Here is a 10,210-nt window from a genome sequence, read left to right as displayed (position 1 = left end):
GCTAAAGAGGGGGCAAGGGTGTAAAAGTAAACAATCTGAAAATTGCCCTAACTTGACCTATAAAAGGGCAGTCCCTTACCTTGCAAGGCAGGTTTTAGAGAGGAAAAATCTGAAAGAGGTTTTTAGAAGTTTTAAAATCTGAAAAAGTTTAGAGAGGGAAAAATCTGAGAAAGTTTTAGAACATTTCAGATCTGAAAAATTTCAAAATTCAAATCCTAGAGCTTAGAGAAATCAGAAAATCCAAAAAAGACAATTCTAATTCAAATTCTTAGAGTGATCTTAAGTTCCAGTTGCTGAGTTAACCTTCTAGCTTACATAAGGTTGAAAATGGCATGAATATTCCTTGTGTTTTGGTAGTTGAAGTTTCAGGAGTCCCTGGGTTGATTTCTGAGTTTTAATTTGGTTCATTCAAGTTGTTTTTGGTTGTTTACTGGGTTGCTTGATATCATTTTTGGGGTTTAGAACTGGTTTCACTGCTGCTGTTCATTGCTGCTGAGCTGATTTTTATTTCATCACATTTTGCTTATATTTCCAGGTACTTTTTCAGCTTCAAATGACATGTGAAACCTGAGTCAAGTGTATGATCAATATTGGAAGAGAACATGAAATACTATCTGCCTTTTTATGAATTTCTTAGTAGTTTACTTTAGTTCAAACACATGTTATAGTTGTAGTTATTTGAACGTTACATTGTTTGTATTAATTTGACTACATGGACTTTTTCAGGATCGTATGAGTAGAACAGTAGCTGTAGTTTAGTCAATTTCAGTTTTGGCTACTATGATAATTTGAAATTTAAGCTAGATTAACGTATTGATTGAAAGCAGATTTAAAATGAGCATGTGTGCTCATACCTATATGAAGCAAATAGGTCTTGTAATTTTGAATGCTAAGTAAGTTTTCAGCAGGAATGTTAAGTCTAATAAATATGCCAATGACTTTATACTTTAGTTTTAATTCCACCATTTTGATTTTGAAATCAGAAAATAATATTTCAGTAGTAGGTTTCCTGAAGTCGATGTGAATCACTTTATTTAATCATCGAATTCTCTAAGTGTTTGTAGAAATTCGTTAGCTTAGATCTGATTAGAACATAAAATCTGGAATTAAATTGGCAGTTATTGAATTGAATAGATCTACAATTTTCCTATTTGATGAGTTTAATTTTGGAAACAAGATCAGTAGCTTGAAAGCTCAATTGTCCTCTGTACTTGAACCAATAACTCCAGCTTTGAAATAGGTTAGTTTGGGCTTGCTGGTAAGCTAAGGCTTGATAGCCTATTCCAATTGGTTTGGGCCTTGTTTTCGTGGGCACGTGGCCCAGTTCCAGTTCTAGACTGCCTTCTTGTTTGGGCCTGTGTAGAGGCCCACGTTTGATCATCTTTTCATAAGTTGGCTAAATCTATTTTAGGGCCAATTTCGAGGCCCAAGATGCTGAAAACCTTAATTGAGGCTACATGTTTAAATTTAAATATAAGCTTTGGGCCTTCAATTTAGGTGGCAGATTTGAACTAAGGGATTTTCAGCAATGGAAATTTCCCTTCTTTAAATTTGGACCTGATCTTGAGGCCCGAACCTTTTAACGCTTTCAATAATAATTAATTTGTAGTGCTAATTAATTAAGTTGTTTTAGAGACAATCCTTAATAGAGAATAATAGTTCCTTTTAGGGTGGCCTTTAAAATGAATCGAGGTGCGCCGTGCCAAACAAAATTCACAAATTGCGTGGCCCTCAATAATTATCTTTTAAAAATCCTTAGAATTCGGGACATGCCATTTAGCGAATGTTCATGGCCTCCCGCAAATTTTGATAACGCATTAGTCACTTTAGGCGCGTTCTTTAATACTTTTACCTTCCTAAATTCGGGTGTGCATTTCATGTGAACCAAATCCAAATCCCAAAACGTTGAATAGAATGTGTTTCGGATCAGGGTGCATTTCATGTGACATGATCCAAAAACACGTTTTAAACGACGTTCAACATTCCTTAAAAAATTAATTAAAAGTGGTAAATAATTTTTTAAAATTGCATCATAGGATAAACATGTATAAAAATCAGATATTAGGCTATTTATGATAGTTTAAGCGACCTTGCTAGAACCACGGATTCCGGGGGTGCCTAACACCTTCCCTCGGGTTAACAGAATTCTTTATTCAGAATCACTGGTTCGCAGACTTCACAAGGAATGTCGAAATCTTCCTCGATTTGGGATTCAAAATAAATCGGTGACTTGGGACACCAAAAGCCAAACCTATCCCAAGTGGCGACTCTGAAATAAATAAATAATCCCTTTTCGAATAATGTCACTTAAATTGGAAAAACACCCTTATACACTACCTTTCGGGTAGGTGTGTAAAAAAGAGGTGTGACAAACACCAAAGAGCCAAGTATCGCACAAACGGAAACCGCTCACCCCCCTCTATTGCATGCGATGGTGCACTCATGGCCATCTTATAGAAAATGGAAGAAATGGAAAACGAAAATAAATCACTCCGCGACCAAATGAAGGAGCACCAGGAAAGAGTAGATAAAATACCTGGTGTCCCCGAACTGCTGCCAAAACGCGATGTGGGCCGATTCGTTGAACAACCATATAGCGATGGAGCCGCTCCTCACCCTATTCTGAAAACCTTCAAGATGCCACCATACTTGAAAATTTACGACGGAACTACGGAACCCGAGGATCATCCGATCCATTATGTCACTGCGGTAAAAGGTAACGATCTGTCAAAGGAACAAGTACCATCCGTACTGCTGAAAAAGTTTGGCGAAACCCTGACAGGAGGGGCCTTAACGTGCTATTCACAGCTACCGGCACGATCTATATCAACGTTTGAGGAAATGGCGGATAAATTCGCTACCGCTCATGCAGGAGCAAAGAAAGCTGAAGCCAGGGTCAACGATATTTTTACAATCAGGCAAACGGCAGGTGAGTGACTTCGGGACTTGCTCGCCCGATTCAACAGGGTAAGAATGAGCCTACCGAACGTATCCGAAGGAATGGCGGTATCAGCCTTTCAGGACAGATTAAACAGGAACGGATCCAAAGCGACCAAGAAGTTGCTCAGCAGGCTCATGTATCCCCCCACCATATGGGAAGAAATCCATAATGCCAATTGTGCCGAGGTGAGGGCAGACGAAGACGTTTTGAATGACCCGATTCAGTGACTAACGTCAGTACAGACCGAGCCGAAGAAAGATCGACGTAACGAGGGGCGAAGGGATCAACCCCCATGTTTCAATCGAGAAAGGCATCGGCCTTATGTCAGAACATCTAACCCGCCTCCTCCAAGGCATATAGATGCCGTGATACGACACACCGCTCCCTTTCGAAACGAAAGAGGTATGCCTCCACTGTTATCTGCTCATAACTTTTGTGTTCCCTTTCAGAGATAGTGTACGCACTGGAGAAGAGGTGCAATGGCCACAAAAAATGAAATCGGACCCAAGCGCGAGAAGGTCAAACGTCCTCTGCGAATTCCATCAGGAAAGAGGACACAAGACCGAAGATTGCATAGGCATACGGCAGGAAGTGGTCAGGATGCTGAACCAGGGGTATCTGAAAGAACTGCTCAGCGATAAAGGAAGGGCCAACTAATATTTCGTAGCTATAGATGCATTATGTTGTAGTGATATTGATATTGTCTGGTGGGATCGGGTTGTGCCCCACAACATATTACCTTTATTATCATGATATTGATATTGTCCGGTGGAATCGGGTTGCACGCTGCAACAGGAGGAATAAGGGTGGATTGATAAGGAGTAATAAAGGGTGAATATACACATCTTCTATTTTGGCATCCCCTGTTTACTGTATTGACTTTAGTTCATTCGTACAAGTACTTTGATAATTTGTATTTCTGGTTTCGCTGAGCTTTGAGGTATCGTAGTATTGACATCGTATTTATTGACTTACCGTCATTTCTTGAGTTCTGTCCCTGATACTGTTATTCTGGTGAATTAATTTTTAAGGTAAATTTACCACGTTGATTCAATTCCTCCTGCCCTGCGGAGTTGTTAGTAATATGGTAGTTTAAAATAAAGGAATTAATATTACACTACCTTGTATGACTTTTAAATTATACNACACTGGAAACCACATTCCACGTCATGAACCAGGAAACAACTTACAACGCCATCATAGGACGCCCATGGATACATGCCATGTGAGCCGTCCCCTCAAGCTTCTATCAAGTAATCAAATTTCCCACCTCGTGGGGAATATTCAGCATCCGAGGCGAGCCGCGTACCGCCCAGGAATGCTATCGTATCGCCCAAGATTGCACACACACCAAACAACTAAAAGGTGCAAGTACGGAGGCATAGCAATCCGCCATGTCGGGAAATAAACCCGACCCGCCAATTGAGGCCGTCAGAGACCCAGACATCGTAGAAGCCTGTAAGGCGACCATTGAAGACCTCGCCCCAGTCCAGTTGGACGACGCCGACAACACAGAGAAGGCTTACATCGGGCACAACCTCTCGAAGCCAGGTAAGTATCGTGAATTTTTAACTGACAAAGCCGATTTGTTTGCCTTTTCTCACTCAGATATGCCAGGAATCCCGAAGGACATCGCCACTCATAGGCTGAACGTCGACCCACTCTACCCGCCGATACGATAGATAAAGAGAAAGTTCAATGCCGCAATCAATGAAGCGGTCAGCGAAGAGGTAGATAAATTACTCACCAACGGTTCCATCAGAGAATCAAAGTATCCCCAATGGGTCGCCAATGTGGTCATGGTCAAAAAGAAGAACGGGAAATAGCGAATGTGTGTAGACTTCACGGATCTGAACAAAGCGTGCCCAAAAGATTCCTTCCCGCTACCCCATATCGACCAACTGATTGATGCGACAGCAGGGCACGAACTGCTGAGTTTTTTAGACGCCTACTCCAGTTACAACCAAATTCTAATGGCCGAAGAAGATCAGGAAAAAACGACTTTCATCACTCACCAAGGAACTTACTGCTATAAAGTGATGCCGTTCGGACTCAAGAACGCGGGGGCCACTTACCAGAGGTTAGTCACCAAAATGTTCAAGGAACAACTCGGCAAAACAATGGAGGTCTATGTCGATGATATGCTGGTAAAGTCGGCAAAGAAGGAGGACTACATTGGCCATCTAAAAGAAGCCTTCGAGATATTGAGGCGGTATGGGATGAGGTTAAACCCGAAAAAGTGCGACTTTGGCGTAGCCTCAGGGAAATTCTTAGGTTTTCTCGTGTCGCAACGGGGACTCGAAGTCAACCCAGATCAAATCAAAGCCATCGACACAATACCTGAGGTGCTGACTAGCAAAAAACAGGTACAGAAGCTAACAGGGTGAATTGCTGCCTTGTCAAGGTTCATTTCACGATCCTCGGACAGATATCACAAATTCTTCAACGTATTAAGAAAAGACCACGGGCTGCAGTGGAGCGAGGAATGCATCGACGCCCTGAGGAAGCTAAAAGCGTACCCGTCCTCACCACCACTACTCGTCAAAGCAGACCCAGGTGAGTGCCTACTCGTATATTTGGCAGTATCCGAAGTCGCTGTCGGTGCAGTCTTGGTCCGCAAAAACAAAGGTACGCAATCCCCTATTTACTATATCAGCAAAACCTTAATAAATGCCGAGACAAGGTACCCTCACCTTGAAAAATTAGCTCTGGCACTAGTCGTAGCTTTACGAAAGCTTAGGCCATATTTTCAATGTCACCTCGTAAAGGCAATAACAACCTCCCCCCTGAGAAGTATCCTGCATAAACCCGAACTCTCGGGTAGACTCGCCAAATGGGCAATAGAACTAAGCAAGCACGATATAACTTACCAACCGCGAACTGCCATTAAGTCGCAGGTGCTTGCCGATTTCGTCGCCGACTTCAGCGCAGAAATATTGCCCGCGGCGGAATAGGAAGCGCTTCGAGCTTCCGCATGTACCGACCTCTGGACCCTCTATACCGATGGCGCTTCGAACGCCTCGGGATCGGGACTGGCACTCGTCCTCGAAGTCCCCACGGGCGAGGTAATTTTCCAGTCCATACGATGCCCAGAGATGACTAACAACGAGGCCGAGTACGAGGCTGTGATTGTAGATCTAAAATTAGCCGTCAAGCACGATGCCCGACAACTCATCCTCCATTGCGACTCCCAACTCGTTGTAAATCAAGTCACCGGGACTTTCCAAATCAAAGAGCAGAGACTACAGAGTATCAGTGGGAAATCCGTAAACTACTACCGGAGTTTGACGAATGCCGCCTCGACAAGATCCCCAGGGCATAAAACATGCAAGCAGATGGCCTCGCCAAATTAGCTGCGGCCACCAAAAATATTAACAAGGAAAGCGTGGTCACCCTCCTTCACTCAGCCATAGACCACAGCGAGGTACTTTCTCTGAACCTAACCTGGGACCGGCGAAACCACTTTGTGTCATATTTACAGGATGGAATACTCCCGCAAGACAAGAAAGAGGCCAAGAAACTCCGGGTGCGGGTAGCTCGATACAGCCTGGTAAATCATGACCTCTACAAAAGTACATTTGGCGGCCCCCTAGCCAAATTTCTTGGACCATACCAAACTAGGTAAGTACTAGAGGAAGTACACGAGGGTCACTGTGGCGCCCATACAGGGAATCGCGCCCTCGTTCGATGTCTCATTCGCGCCGGCTATTACTGGCCTACTATGAAAAAACAAGCCGCGGACTACGTCCGGAGATGCAAGCAATGCCAAAAGTACGCCCCTATGATACATCAAGCAGGGGAACTCTTCCATTCGGTCACCTCGCCATGGCCTTTCATAAAGTGGGGAATGGATATAGTCGGCCCTCTGCCAGCATGACGAGGAAAGGTACATTTTTTTTTGGTTTTAACTGACTATTTCTCTAAATGGGTGGAAGCAGGTGCGTATGCTCAGGGACGTGAATAGGAGGTCATCGCCTTCATATGGAAAAATATTATATGCTGTTTTGGTATCCCCAAAGAAATCAGTTGCGACAAAGGAACCCAGTTCATCGGAAAGAGAACAACTGAATTCTTCGAAAAATGGTACATCAAGCGGATACTCTCCACGCCATATCATCCCGCTGCCAACGGCCAAGCCGAATCCTCCAACAAAGTAATACTAAACATACTGAAAAAGAAGCTCAAGGAAGCTAAAGGGCTATGGCCCGAACTACTGCTTGAAGTATTGTGGGCATACCAAGCTACGCCAAAATCCAGCACGGGAGAAACGCCCTACTCACTTGTTTATGGGACCGACGCAGTCATACCTGTCGAGGTCTGAGAACCCAGTCTGAGATACTCCCATATAAGGGGGGCGGATAAGGACAAAAATAGGTTACAAGACCTACATGAAATTGAAGAACGGAGAGACATGGGCCATGTGAGAATGATAGCCCAGAAGCAGCAAATGGAGAGATACTACAACAAAAAGGCCAAAGTGAGATCACTCAAAGTTGGCGACTACGTCCTCAAAGCCAAAACACTATCATCAAAGGATCCAAATGAGGGGAAGTTAGGAACTAACTGGGACGGACCGTACAAAATAATAGCAACAGTGAACAAAGGAGCATTCCAACTAGAGACAATGCAGGGAAAACCTCTCCAAAACAACTAGAACATCGCCCATCTCAAGTACTTCCACTTCTGAAAGGTGTCACCTAAGTCGTATTTTTCCATCACCCGAGTTTTGGCCCAATCGGGTTTTCTCGGGGAGGTTTTTAACGAGGCGGTGAAGGGGATACCCTGTGGATCGGAACATTATTCATCACTCCGGCCCGTCGATACACTCTCCGGGTCAAAGTAATGAAGGGACTACGCAGTTCAATCTCCATTGTACGAACAAAACTCAATCTCCATTGTATGAACTGAATTCAATCTCCATTGTATGAACGAAATTCAATCTCCATTGTATGAATGAAATTCAATCTCCCTTGTATGAACGAAATTCAATCTCCATTGTATGAACGGAATTCATTCTCCATTGTACGTACGAAATACATTCTCCATTATATGAATAGAATTCACTCTCCATTGTACGTACGGAATACAAACATCCCAATGGCCAAGGCCATCGACATTAGTACGACCTCGTTCCAGCCACGACGGGATACTACTTCGACGACAGCCGAAGCTACGTCCCAATGGCCAAGGCCATCAACATTAGTTCGACCTCGTTCGAGCCACGGCGAGATACTGTTTCGACGACAGCCGAAGCTACATCCTAATGGCCAAGGCCATCGACATTAGTTCGACCTCGTTCGAGCCACGACATGATACTACTTCGACGACATCCGAAGCTACATCCCAATGGCCAAGACCATCGACATAAGTTCGACCTCGTTCGGGCCACGACAGGATACTACTTCGACGAGAGCCGAAGCTACATCCCAATGGACAAGGCCATCGACATTAGTTCGACCTCGTTCGAGCCACGACGGGATATTACTTCGACGACAGCCGAAGCTACATCCCAATGGCCATGGCCATCGACATTAGTTCGACCTCGTTGGAGCCACGACGGGATACTACTTCGACGACAACCGAAGCTACATCTCAATAGCCAAGGCCATCGACATTAGTTCGACCTCGTTCGGGCCACGATGGGATACTACTTCGACGACAGCCGAAGCAACATCCCAATGGCCAAGGCCATCGATATTAGGTCGACCTCGTTCGAACCACGACTAGACGCCACGTCAGGATACTACGACGACAGCCGAAGCAACATCCCAATGGCCAAGGCCATCGTCATTAGTTCGACCTCGTTCGAACCACGACGGGATATTACTTCGACGACAGTCGAAACAAGATCCCAACGGCCAAGGCCATCGACATTAGTTCTAACTCGTCCGAACCACAAAGAGATATCGTTTAAACAAATAATCAAAACAACATCCCAACAGAGACCAAGTGTCATGCGATAAACAAAAAGGAAAAACAACGAACACACAGTGAGAAAACTGAAGTTTATATTACAACAAAAATATTATGTACATTCGTCACCACGAACAGGTCCGGGTACGACCCACGTCCAAAAATTTACAAGCAAAAAAAAAAATGAATGTACAAACTAAAACTACACTTTTTCCCCAGTAGGGTAGGCATCTTCATACCATGAATCCGAGTCAAGGCGGTTCAAGTCATCAGAAGCAACACCCTCTCCATCGGGAGTGTCAGGGTCGTATCCACACGACTCGCGAGATGCACGCGCTTCGGTATGTACTGCCCGAACCTCCGCCTCCATCGCTCGGCCCTCAATATAAAAACACCAATATACATCAAGTCGAGCCTCCGCATAGACCCACAACTCGTACAAGCGACGAGGAGAGCCCTGACCGGCCGAAGGAAGAGATGTGGAAGGCCGAGAATAACGATTTGCTTCCTCTGCCCCCTGCGAAGTCATTTGCCCCCGCAAGATGGCCAACTCCGCCTCTAACTCCCCAACACGCCTTTTGAACTCCGCAACTCGACGACCTGAGGCTTCCCTTTCCCAGGCAAGTTCCGACCTGGATATACGGAGGGCATCTTCCAAGGAGACAGTCTCAGAAATGGGAGCGGCCAACTTGTTGGTATTAGCATTTAATTCGCCCTTAAGTTCGTCGATCTCCATCGTTTTAGCACTCAGCTCGGCATTTAAACCGGCTACCTTCAGTTGCAGGTCGGCATTCTCCGCCGTTACCCCTTGACTCAGTTCAAGTTCTTCTTCCCTCGCCTTAAGAAGGACCTCTAATTCGCTGTTACGGGCGATAGCCCTCACGAGCTCCTCGTCTGTCTCCTTTAGCTCCTCCATCCTACACTTCAATTGGCCCTCCCGCTGCTTAAGTCCCTCATAGAGCAGCTGGAACTCGGGATCCTATTTATAGATGTCGGACATCGCCCGATTTTTAGCGCGATGCTGATGGTACCTCCACGACATCTTCATATAGAGGCTCGTCCTTCTTCGGTCGCGTCGATCTCTTTCCACCTCCAGGACGAGGGTCTAACAAAAGAAAAGCAGTTTGAAAAATACGCCTTTACCGTGCCAACCATACGACATAAAGAAAAGAAAGGGGAACCAACCTGCAAGGCCATACCGGCGACCTTCCGAGATAACTCCGCGTCACTCATCGCCCCAAGCGTTTCGTTTTCAGGAGCAACACATAAAGGGGCAAGAGCCGACACAACCTGCTCGCTATTCAGCAACAAGTTGTAACTTCCCGGAATTATCACATAACGGTCGGACCCATCCGT

Source organism: Nicotiana attenuata, chromosome 12, assembly GCF_001879085.1.
Source record: "Nicotiana attenuata strain UT chromosome 12, NIATTr2, whole genome shotgun sequence".
NCBI classification, from domain to species: domain Eukaryota; kingdom Viridiplantae; phylum Streptophyta; class Magnoliopsida; order Solanales; family Solanaceae; genus Nicotiana; species Nicotiana attenuata.
This window is presented reverse-complemented; position numbering follows the sequence as displayed.